This window comes from Ranitomeya variabilis, chromosome 2, assembly GCF_051348905.1.
Source record: "Ranitomeya variabilis isolate aRanVar5 chromosome 2, aRanVar5.hap1, whole genome shotgun sequence".
Lineage (NCBI taxonomy): Eukaryota > Metazoa > Chordata > Amphibia > Anura > Dendrobatidae > Ranitomeya > Ranitomeya variabilis.
The window spans coordinates 1,041,504,701-1,041,516,775 of NC_135233.1; the positions used below are offsets into that span (position 1 = coordinate 1,041,504,701).

At 43.5% G+C, this 12,075-nt stretch overlaps 1 long non-coding RNA gene across 1 annotated transcript in view; it reads left to right on the forward strand.

Moving 5' to 3' along the window:
* The first annotated feature begins 1,195 nt into the window (after positions 1-1,195).
* The window catches only part of LOC143810173 (uncharacterized), a 58,152-nt gene continuing 47,272 nt past the window's right edge, over positions 1,196-12,075 (forward strand). Inside the window, exon 1 of the long non-coding RNA XR_013222686.1 lies at positions 1,196-1,253. This is a non-coding gene — a long non-coding RNA (uncharacterized LOC143810173). The remainder of the gene's footprint in view (positions 1,254-12,075) is intronic.

Genomic DNA, 12,075 nt, shown 5'->3' on the forward strand with positions numbered 1-12,075 from the left:
CAGCAGAGTCTGAAGATGCCAGCACTGTGATAAGTTCACAACTTCACCTCAGAGGCTAAAATGAAGTCTAGACTGATGTTTAGCTTTGTCCCAATCAATGTCTAGACACCTGTCTGGTAATTGCTACAATTGCTTCAAATGTTAACCCTAAAATTTGGAAAACGCACACGGACAGCACACGGACGGCACACGGACGTCATCCGTGTGCGGTACGTGTTTACACGCACCCATTGACTTTAATGGGTCCGTGTGAGGTCCGTGTGATCCGTGCGCTCCCACGAACACTGACATGTCTCCGTGTTTGGCACACGGACACACGGTCCGCAAAAAATCAATGACATCTGAACAGATGCATTGATTTTTATGGGTCTACGTGTGTCAGTGTCTCCGGTACGGGAGGAAACTGTCACCTCACGTACCGGAGCCACTGACGTGTGAAACCGGCCTAAGATGGTGGGGACCAGGACCTATGTCATCACGCTGCCCACACTCTGCGTTCACCTTCATTGGCTGAGAAATGGCGCTTTTCGCGTCATTGAAACGCGACTTTGGCGCGAAAGTCGCGTACCGCATGGCCGACAAGCACAGGGGTCGGATCGGGTTTCATGAGACGCCAACTTAGCCAAAAGTCGGCGACTTTTGAAAATGAACGACCCGTTTCGCTCAACCCTACTTTTGGGTTTTCATTAGCTGTAAGTCATAATCATCAACAGTAATGGAAATAAACACTTAAAATAGATCACTCTGTTTGTAATGACTCTATATAATATATGAGTTTCACTTTTTGAATTGAAGAACTGAAATAATTAACTTTTTGATGATATTCTAATTTTGTGAGATGCACCTGTATATATACAGTACAGACCAAAAGTTTGGACACACCTTCTCATTTAAAGATTTGTCTGTATTTTCATGACTATGGAAATTGTACATTCACACTGAAGGCATCAAAACTATGAATTAACACATGTGGAATTATATACTTAACAAAAAAGTGTGAAACAACTGAAATTATGTCTTATATTCTTATATTCTAGGTTCTTCAAAGTAGCCACCTTTTGCTTTGATAACTGCTTTGGAGGAGTCAGGATAAACTGTAACGAGCCAGGTAGGAGAGTTAGGGTACCGTCACACCGTGCAATTACGATCGCTACGACGGCACGATCCGTGACGTCGCAGCGTCGTATGACTATCGCTCCAGCGTCGTAGACTGCGGTCACACTTTGCAATCACGGCGCTGGAGCGATGCCGAGGTTTGCTGGTAACCAGGGTAAACATCGGGTTACTAAGCGCAGGGCCGCGCTTAGTAACCCGATGTTTACCGTGGTTACCAGCGTAAAAGTAAAAAAAAACAAACCGTACATACTCACCATCTGATGTCTGTCAGGTCCCTTGCCGTCCGCTTCCCGCTCTGACTGAGTGCAGCCGTACAGTGAGAGCAGAGCGCAGCGGTGACGTCAGCGCTGTGATCTGCTCTCACTTTCCGGCCGGCGCTCACAGTCAGAGAGGGAAGCAGACTGCAAGGGACCTGACAGACATCAGATGGTGAGTATGTACGGTTTGTTTTTTTTTACTTTTACGCTGGTAACCACGGTAAACATCGGGTTACTAAGCGCGGCCCTGCGCTTAGTTACCCGATGTTTACCCTGGTTACCAGCGAACTCATCGCTGGATCGCTGTCACACACAACGATCCAGCGATGACAGCGGGAGATCCAGCGACGAAAGAAAGTTCCATACGATCTGCTACGACGTACGATTCTCAGCAGGGTCCCTGATCGCTGCTGCGTGTCAGACACTGCGATATCGTAACGATATCGCTAGAACGTCACGAATCGTACCGTCGTAGCGTTCAAAATTGCACTGTGTGACGGTACCCTTAGAACAAACATGCACTCACAGGATCCAAGACAATCAAGTGGTATCCAATGATCGAGCAAGGAGTGGTGGGAGGAGCTGCCTACATTTCTGTAGGATCTGTCTGCGCCTTCCTATAGCCAGGTGGAGATTCTCTGGGAACAGAGCTGGCAGTGAGCACCAGACGGCTCAGGGAAATGATCTGATGCTGGGGAAGCAGAGGGGTGAATGCACTGAGTAGGACAGCGTAGGGAAAGTGTGCAAGACACCAGAGTTACTAATAGAAGAAATGGTCATTTTGTGTAAATCTGGTGGAAATAGAGTTGTGCAAGAATTCTGAGGTATAATGAATGATAAGAGAGCAACAGATGATGGTGGGGCGGAATCTGATCGGGTTTCCCGGATAGGGTTTGTAATATTACATGCTGCACTATACTCATGGGCAGAGCCATAAGTCGTATAAAGTTTGCAGTTACACCCATGCTTTGTTGTAGCAGCTGCACCACCAAATAAAAGGATATATGAAATAAAAATCACATGTAGATTTTTCTCCAAGTCAGTAAAGAAATACAAGGAAGGTTCAAGGAAGCACAGGAATGTCAGCAAGGGTAACTTTTCATGCTCTAGTGTCAATACTTTCAGGCTATATATTCAACTTATCCTAGTAACTTTGCATCCCATCCCAGGAAATGTTCAGCCCTCTTGTGATGAGTCTATTTCTCGTACCCGTCCCACCTTGACTTTCTACTTTTATTAATAAATTTAATCAAGGAAAGTTTAGAAAAAAGGACAAAAGGGATCAAAAGTTTGATCTACAACCAAATTGGACAAAATAAAAAGTAATCTGTTAATTGAAACATAAAGAAAAAAATCACAAACAAATTATAAATTATGCTTTCATAGTACAAAGCGGTAAAGCTTCTAAAAGATACCTATTTGGTATCACTGTAATTGTACTGGTCCTACACCCCCCCCCCCCCCCAAAAAAAAGTGATGTTACTCTTGCTGCTTTGCAAACTGTGCGAAATAAAACAATAAAATGGTGCAATTGCTGTATTTAGTAAGTTACACTGAAAAATGTAAGTCATCCTTTATAAAACAATCCATCATACAACCGACAGTGATGGAATTATTAAAAATTGCTACACTCCTTGAAATGCGACAATGAAAAAAATATTTGATTGTTTAGGCTCAAATCTGGTAGTTAAAGGATTAAAGACAAAAAGTAATGGACCGGTGAGGAAAGATATCCTTGAAGTATAAGAAATACACTATTTGTCATCTTTATTCTTCAGCATGACACACCTCAGAGACTTTTTCTGATGTTTGCAGAAAAAAGAACTTCTACTTCCAGGAGAGAGGACGAACTTCTAGAGTTTTTGAGATGTTAACCCCAGGAGATTAATTAAAACTGCGCAGAACATTGGGAATCATCGATCAGCTCTGTGGTGGTGTATAACCTTTACCTGTTGTCTCAGAACACAAGACCACACAAGGTTTTGTAGGTTTTTTGCTCTGTACTTCTAGATGTTCTCGTGTGTATATAGTAGAGGGGGGTAGATGAGACCTTGTAGCCCTGTCTACGACATAGATCTCCGCCGATTAATCTGAACTGTACGTTGTATACAGTGGTCATTTCTGTACCTACAAAAAACAGCTGGTTGTTCTAATTTCAAATGTCAATATCAATTATTCTAATACTAAAAACCTTCCTCGATGATTTAAAGTAGGTTAATGTTAGGTATGTATGGATCATTGCTAGAGATGAGCGAATATACTGTATTCGCAGGACACTGGTCCAGTGGCCACATCAGTACTCCATGGCCTCTGAGCCCAGTGAACCTGTTACTATCTGCCGGCATCCCCAACTCCTCGTTTGATCAGTAGGCGTGGCATGACGTCTTGTACGCACAATGATGTTGTTGCCCCAGGTCGGCTAGTCATAACTAAAACCGGGAATGTCGGCAGATGGGAAGCAGCGTGTTAAATCTATCCTTTACAAACCTATGGTCCCACATGGGATCTCTGTGTTTCTTGTGCTTTATATAGAAGCACATGGAATTCTGCAGTTATATGGGTTATACGGGTTCTGCAGGAGTTGGGTCTGAACTTCTGGATCAGGGCTCCCAACATGCAAACAACGCTGATGAAAAAAAAAAGAAACCTGGTGGCAAACCGTGTGAGGTGTGTACCTAAATTATAGGTATACACTTATACAGGCACCGATAACTGCTGTAGGAACATTTTATAAAGTGTCCTTTAAAGGGTGTCTGTTTCCCCAAGAACACAAATTAAAATAAGCACACGGTGATGTAGAAGACTTAAAGTTCCACAGATATTGCAAGATGATTGTGAACTATCGACTCCTTAGAAGGTTCTTTTCACGGAAATCCTGCACTCTAAACAGGATATCCTGTAAAGATAGTCAAACACCTTGGAAAGTTATCTGCCGAAACCTATTCTTCAAACGCAGCCCCTCCATATAAATGCATGTTTGTGCATGTGTTATCAATGGGGAAAGCAAAACTAGGCTGCTGTCCGAGATTTCTGGCGGATGCTTATCACCTGTGAGAATTAAAGATTAGGCATGTTGAAATCCTACATGCCTGTTCCTTCTTTCACCTGACATCTTCTATTGGCAGAAACACAGGACACATAAATGTGTATGCAAATTGCCTCTTCAGAGAAAAAGAGGACTTGAACTCTATAGCGCCACCTGTTGGAAGTAGCGATCCTACAAGTCACAATCAACCCTTTAACGAGTCGTGCAATATGACTTAGGATAAAAGCCAAATCAGTATCTCAATTCGCAGACACGGTGTTTCGGGCTGTTGGCCCTCGTCAGTGCGAAGCATGAGAACTGATTTGGCTAGATGAGAGGCTCTGGACTGGGGTCTAAGGGGTAACGTTTCTCCTTATGGAGAGTGACATACCAGCTCTGGCTTGTCAAGATAACGGTTTGCCATTTTTGCTGAAATTTTAGGATTTAGCCACCATTCATCTATTCTGTATGGGCACTTTTAGTCAAGGGATTACAATTTATTACTTTTGGTTGCTATGCTAATTGCATAGTATGGCCGCTCTCATAGGCATAAATGAGTGGCTGCCATATAGCGTAGATGTGCCACCATATCAGCGTAGTGCATCTTGCTCTTTCCCCTTAGGATTACTGCATCTGTAGCTTTCCTGGTTTTGTTGCAATGCATTGGCCAGAAAACTTTCGACTGCAGCAAGCAGCCTCCCTGGCAGCAGTCTATTGAAGGGGACTTTCCAAAATCACAATGCGGTCTTATAATAATGTACACATGTATTTATTCATTTGTGCCATTGTAAGTCAGGTTGATTTTTTTTCCCTGTTTTAGGTCTATCACCCACTCTTGGGATGTCTCTCCAGGCTCTCTTTATTCTCCAGATGCTATTAGAACTGCCGAGCTGTAGTTCCATTGCTTCTGGTTGACCATGCGCAGTACAGCCGCTGTCACCTGGCTTCCTGCATGCACAGCTTTGCTCTTGGTCGAGAATAGAACAAAGTTGCTCCTGCGAGGAATAATGTCATAGGAAGGGGCCTCCCTCAACACAGTGCAGAATTCATACCAGAAAGCAAGTGTGCCTGTGTGCTGGTGACTAATATGAGCCATGTTCTATAGGGAAGGGTTGTATGTAGAGGGACTGAAAAGAGTGATATTCTGCAGGATGGGGTTGTATATAAAGGGGCTAATAGAATTGATATACATCAGGATGCAGATTTGTATAAAGGGGCTAAGAGGATTGATATACCGCAGGATGGGGCAGTGTATAGATGGTGCTGAAAGAAGAGATATACTGCAGAATAAATCTTTCTATAGAGGGGTTTGGTGTAATAATATACTGCAGGATGGGGTTGTACATAGAAGGACTGAGAGGAGTCATAATACAGGATGGGGCCATATAAGGGCTGTGAGGAGTGCTATACTGCAGGATGGGGCTGTGTATAGAGGGGCTGAGAGGAGTGATGTACTGCAGGATGGGGCCATGTATAGGGACTGAGAGGAGTGCTATACTGCAGGATGGGGCTGTGTGTAGAGGGGCTGAGAGGAGTGATATACTACAGGATGGGGCCACGTATAGGGGCTGAGAGGAGTGCTATACTGCAGGATGGGGCAGAGTATAGAGGGGCTGAGAGGAGTGAAAAAATACAGGATGGGGCCACGTATAGGGGCTGAGCGGAGTGCTATACTGCAGGATGGGGCTGTGTATAGAGGGGCTGAGAGGAGGGATATACTACAGAATGGGGCCATATATAGGGGCTGAGAGGAGTGCTATACTGCAGGATGTGACTGTATATAGAGTCGCTACCCTTATAAATTGTGTATTACATGCAAACGGAGTCTTCTTCTTAGTTTTGTATTCCAAGAAGTAGAGATGCAGTTTTGGTATAACTCATGTATTTTGTTTATTTACAATTGATATCTCTCTCTAAGGAATAATTAATTTAACTTAATTGGTTCATCATCTTTTAAGCACAAATATAGCACAATAAATATAATAAATCTGACCTGGTAATATATTTACATTATGTGGCAAATCATTTACCTTTGCAATGTACTGTTCCCTGAGAGCTGCATGAGCCGATAATAAAAGCACTCCATAGCAATTAAATCGGAAATTTCGTGCAATGTGGGTAATAGCAGTCTGCTGAAAAGAAGCTAAAAAGCCATTTTCATAATGCTCACACTGCTTTTTCTTTCGGAATGTGTCATTTTCCATGTTTTTTTTACCTTCTGAAAATGACGGGGAGTTAAATATCAAAAATTACTTGCACATTTTATTTTTCTGAACTAAGTGCGGCTCTGAGAAAACTACTGGATGTGATCAATAGGTTACTAATGCATTTTACTACAGCTTATTTGTCCTTGCTATAATATGGCATGAAACAATATGAATATGTAAAATTATTTTATAGTTTTTGTTGAAATTTTTCATCAAAATAAATTTTTTTTTAATTTTTGTTAATTCTCTCCTGTGAATTATTTAATAATTCTACTTCTTTTCTTGTTTCTGACCTTTGACCACCTCCCTATTTACTCAGGAAAGCGTTCTTAGTATATGAAAGAAAGGGGACAACTAGGGTTGCATTTAGTACCACCCAGTACTTGGGTAACGGCTACATATCAGATAATTATTTCTATTCTATCTTTAATTGAAGTGGGTTATCTGATGGAGAGCAGACACAAAGTCTATACCAAAGGCTGGGGGGAGATACTTTAAGCTCCTGTGGAGATAATGCTTCCTATGTTCAAAAAAACTGCAAACAGACTTTTTATAGCCGGGCCGGATTCCAATTCTTAATTTTTTTTTCTGACAAGTATAGGTCCTTTAGGTATGGGAGACATATTTTCGGCGTTGTGATGAAGTGACGAACGTTTATTCACATCCCTTTGCAGCCTCCCGATCAGCCCAGAATTAATATCGGTCAGATGGACATCGTTGGATATGCCGTGTTCCTATCTTTTGAAAGCTAAAGTAATAATAGGAAATATGGCATTAATATCGCCCGCCTGGAACCTCCAGGTGGGCAGGTATTCTGGAGATCGGGGATCCCATAATTTTTGGGGACCTAGCCGTATTCTATTTACCAGCCCCATCTTGGTGAAGATATGTCGGTGTGACTTTTATCTAACAAAAGCAGAATCAGAAACATAATCATTGTTCAGTACTGGGAGATACAGTAAATCTTGCTAATTGGACTGCTTCCCTCCATAAAAGATTTGCTTCATTTCTGCAACCACAGGTTTAGAACTTCTTTTTTGTTATCCCTTTTTATTTTATATAATTGTATATACTGCATTGCTTTGTCCCCTTTTTTAATATATTTTGTATATTTTTATAAACACTGCCTACTTTTCAAATTAAATATATATAATTTAATAGCTTCTTTCTTCTTGCTCTATGAACCACATCTCTGAAGCCTTGTGAGGCCCTATGTTACCAAATTGACCTGTATAAATGATTGGTGGTTTCAGCTAGAGATGATCGAATATGTTCGAAAAACGATCGCCAAACATAAATTCAGCACGAATATGGCACATTTGGATTCGTGATCGGAAACATGAGAATTTTTCTTAAAATCGGAAAAAGGTCTGTAAAATTTGGTGAAAGTGTGGGAAAATAATTGCATTGCCACTAAAGTATTTTAAAGTAGAGGATAGATAGATAGATAGATAGATAGATAGATAGATAGATAGATAGGTAGATGCAGAGATAATAGATAGATAGATAAATAGATAGATAGATAGATAGATAGACAGATAGATAGGTAGATGCAGAGATAATAGATAGATAGATAGATAGATAGTACAGTATATACGCATAGAATAGATCGTTATAAAGATGTCAGTGACATATACAATTATTACAGTGTATGCAGCTTACTGTACATGTATTTAAATATTAACCCCTTCCCGACCCATGACGCCACGTAGGCGTCATGAAAACCCGTGCCAATCCGACCCATGACGCCTATGTGGCTTCATGGAATGATCGCGTCCCTGCAGATCGAGTGAAGGGGTTAACTCCGATTTCACCCGATCTGCAGAGACAGGGGGAGTGATGCTTCAGCCCAGGGGGGGTGGCTTCACCCCCCCGTGGCTACGATCGCTCTGATTGGCTGTTGAAAGTGAAACTGCCAATCAGAGCGATTTGTAATATTTCACCTGAAAAACTGGTGAAATATTACAATCCAGCCATGGCCGATGCTGCAATATCATCGGCCATGGCTGGAAACACTAATGTGACCCCCCCCCCACCCCACCGATCGCCCCCCCAAGTGACCGATCTGTGCTCCGCTCCCCTCGGTCCTGTGCTCCGCTGCCCCGTGCTCCTGCCCGCTCCCCCCGTGCTGCTATGCCACCCCCCTGTGCTCCGACGCCCCCCCGTGCCCCGATCTCCCCCCCCTTATACTCACCGAGGCTCCCGGTGTCCGTCCGCCTCCTCGCTGGGCGCCGCCATCTTCCAAAATGGCGGGCGCATGCTCAGTGCGCCCGCCGAATCTGCCAGTCGGCAGATTCGTTAAAAGTACATTTTGATCGCTGTGATAGGTTCTATCACAGCGATCAAAATAAAAAAATAATAAATTAACCCCCCCCTTTATCACCCCCATAGGTAGGGACAATAATAAAATAAAGAAAATATTTTTTTTTTCTTTTTCCACTAGGGTTAGGGTTAGAACTAGGGTTAGGGTTAGAACTAGGGTTAGGGTTAGGGGTAGGGTTAGGGTTACGGGTAGGGTTAGCGGTAGGGTTAGGGTTATGGCATGTGCACACAGTGCGGATTTGGCTGCGGATCCACAGCGGATTTGCAGCGGATTGGCCGCGGATCTGCAGCGGATTGGCCGCGGATCCGCAGCGGATTGGCCGCGGATCCGCAGCGGATTGGCCGCTGCGAATTCGTAGCAGTTTTCCATCAGGTTTACAGTACCATGTACACCTATGGAAAACCAAATCCGCTGTGCCCATGGTGCGGAAAATTCCGTGCAGAAACGTTGCGTTGTATTTTCCGCAGCATGTCAATTCTTTGTGCGGATTCCGCAGCGTTTTACACCTGTTCCTCAATAGGAATCCGCAGGTGAAATCCGCACAAAAAAACACTGGAAATCCGCTGTAAATCCGCAGGTAAAACGCAGTGCCTTTTACCTGCAGATTTTTCAAAAATCGTGCGGAAAAATCTCACACGAATCCGCAACGTGGGCACATAGCCTTAGGGTTAGGGTTGGAATAAGAGTTAGGGTTGGAATTAGGGCTAGGGTTGGAAATAGGGTTAAGATTAGGCTTGTGGTTAGGGTTACGGATAGGGTTAGGGGTGTGTTGGCGTTACAGTTGTGGTTAGGGTTGGGATTAGGGTTAGGGTTGGGATTAGGGTTAGGATTAGGGTTAGGGTTGGAATTAGGGTTACGGGTGTGTTGGGGTTAGGGTTGTGGTTAGGGGTGTGTTGGGGTTAGGGTTGTGATTAGGGTTATGGCTACAGTTGGGAATAGGATAAGGGGTGTGTTGGGGTTAGTGTTGAAGTTAGAATTGAGGGGTTTCCACTGTTTAGGCACATCAGGGGTCTCCAAACGCAACATGGCGCCACCATTGATTCCAGCCAATCTTGCGTTCAAAAAGTCAAATGGTGCTCCCTCCCTTCCAAGCCCCGACGTGCGCCCAAACAGTGGTTTACCCCCACATATGGGGTACCAGCGTACTCAGGACAAACTGGGCAACAACTGTTGGGGTCCAATTTCTCCTGTTACCCTTGCAAAAATAAAAAATTACTTGCTAAAACATAATTTTTGAGGAAAGAACAATTATTTTTTATTTTCACGGCTCTGCGTTATAAACTTCTGTGAAGCACTTGGGGGTTGAAAGTGCTCACCACACATCTAGATAAGTTCCTTGGGGGGTCTAGTTTCCAAAATGGGGTCACTTGTGGGGTGTTTCTACTGTTTAGGACCATCAGGGGCTCTGCAAATGCAATGTGACGCCCGCAGACCATTCCATCAAAGTCTGCATTTCAAATGTCACTACTTCCCTTCCGAGCCCTGACGTGTGCCCAAACAGTGGTTTACCCCCACATATGGGGTATCAGCGTACTCACAACAAACTGGGCAACAAATATTGGGGTCCAATTTCTCCTGTTACCCTTGTGAAAATAAAAAATTGCTTGCTAAAACATCTTTTTTGAGGAAAGAAAAATGATTTTTTATTTTCACGGCTCTGCGTTGTAAACTTCTGTGAAGCACTTGGGGGTTGAACGTGCTCACCACACATCTAGATAAGTTCCTTGGGGGGTCTAGTTTCCAAAATGGGGTCACTTATGGGGGGTTTCTACTGTTTAGGCATATCAGGGGCTCTGCAAACGTAATATGATGCCCGCAGACCATTCCATCAAATCTGCATTCCAAAACGTCACTACTTCCCTTCCGAGCCCCGGCATGTGCCCAAACAGTGGTTTACTCCCACATATGGGGTATCAGCGTACTCAGGAGAAACTGGACAACAACTTTTGGGGTCAAATTTCTCCTGTTACCCTTGAAAAAATAAAAAATTCTGGGCTAAAAAAATATTTTTGAGGAAAGGAAACACATTTATTATTTTCACGGCTCTGCGTTATAAACTTCTGTGAAGCACTTGGGGGTTGAAAGTGCTCACCACACATCTAGATAAGTTCCCTTGGGGGTCTAGTTTCCAAAATGGAGTCACTTGTGGGGAGTTCCTACTGTTTAGGCACATCAGGGGCTCTGCAAACGCAACCTGACACCCGCAGAGCATTCCATCAAAGTCTGCATTTCAAAACATCACTACTTCCCTTCCTAACCCCGACGTGTGCCAAAACAGTGGTTTACCCCCACATATGGGGTATCAGCGTACTCAGGAGAAACTGGACAACAACTTTTGGGGTCCAATTTCTCCTGTTACTCTTGGGAAAATAGAAAATTGTGGGCTAAAAAATCATTTTTGAGAAAAGAAAAATTATTTTTTATTTTCATGGCTCTGCGTTATAAACTTCTGTGAAGCACTTGGGGGTTCAAAGTGCTCACCACACATCTAGATAAGTTCCTTGGGAGGTCTAGTTTCCAAAATGGGGTCACTTGTGCGGGAGCTCCAATGTTTAGGCACACAGGGGCTCTCCAAACGCGACATGGTGTCCGCTAATGATTGGAGCTAATTTTCCATTCAAAAAGCCAAATGGCGTGCCTTCCCTTCCGAGCCCTGCCGTGCGCCCAAACAGTGGTTTATCCCCACATATGGGGTATCATCGTACTCAGGACAAACTGGACAACAACATTTGGGGTCCAATTTCTCCCATTACCCTTGGGAAAATAAAAAATTCTGGGCTAAAAATCATTTTTGAGGAAAGAAAAATTATTTTTTATTTTCACGGCTCTGCGTTATAAACTTCTGTGAAGCACCTGGGGGTTATAAGTGCTCACTATGCTTCTAGATAAGTTCCTTGGGGGGTCTAGTTTCCAAAATGGGCTCACTTGTAGGGGAGCTCCAATGTTTAGGCACACAGGGGCTCTCCAAACGCGACATGGTGTCCGCTAACGATTGGAGCTAACTTTCCATTCAAAAAGTCAAATGGCACGCCTCCCATTCTGAGCCTTGCCGTGCACCCAAACAGTGGTTTACCCCCACATATGAGGTATCGGCGTACTCAGGAGAAATTGTGCAACAAATTTTAGGATCCATTTTATCCTGTTGCC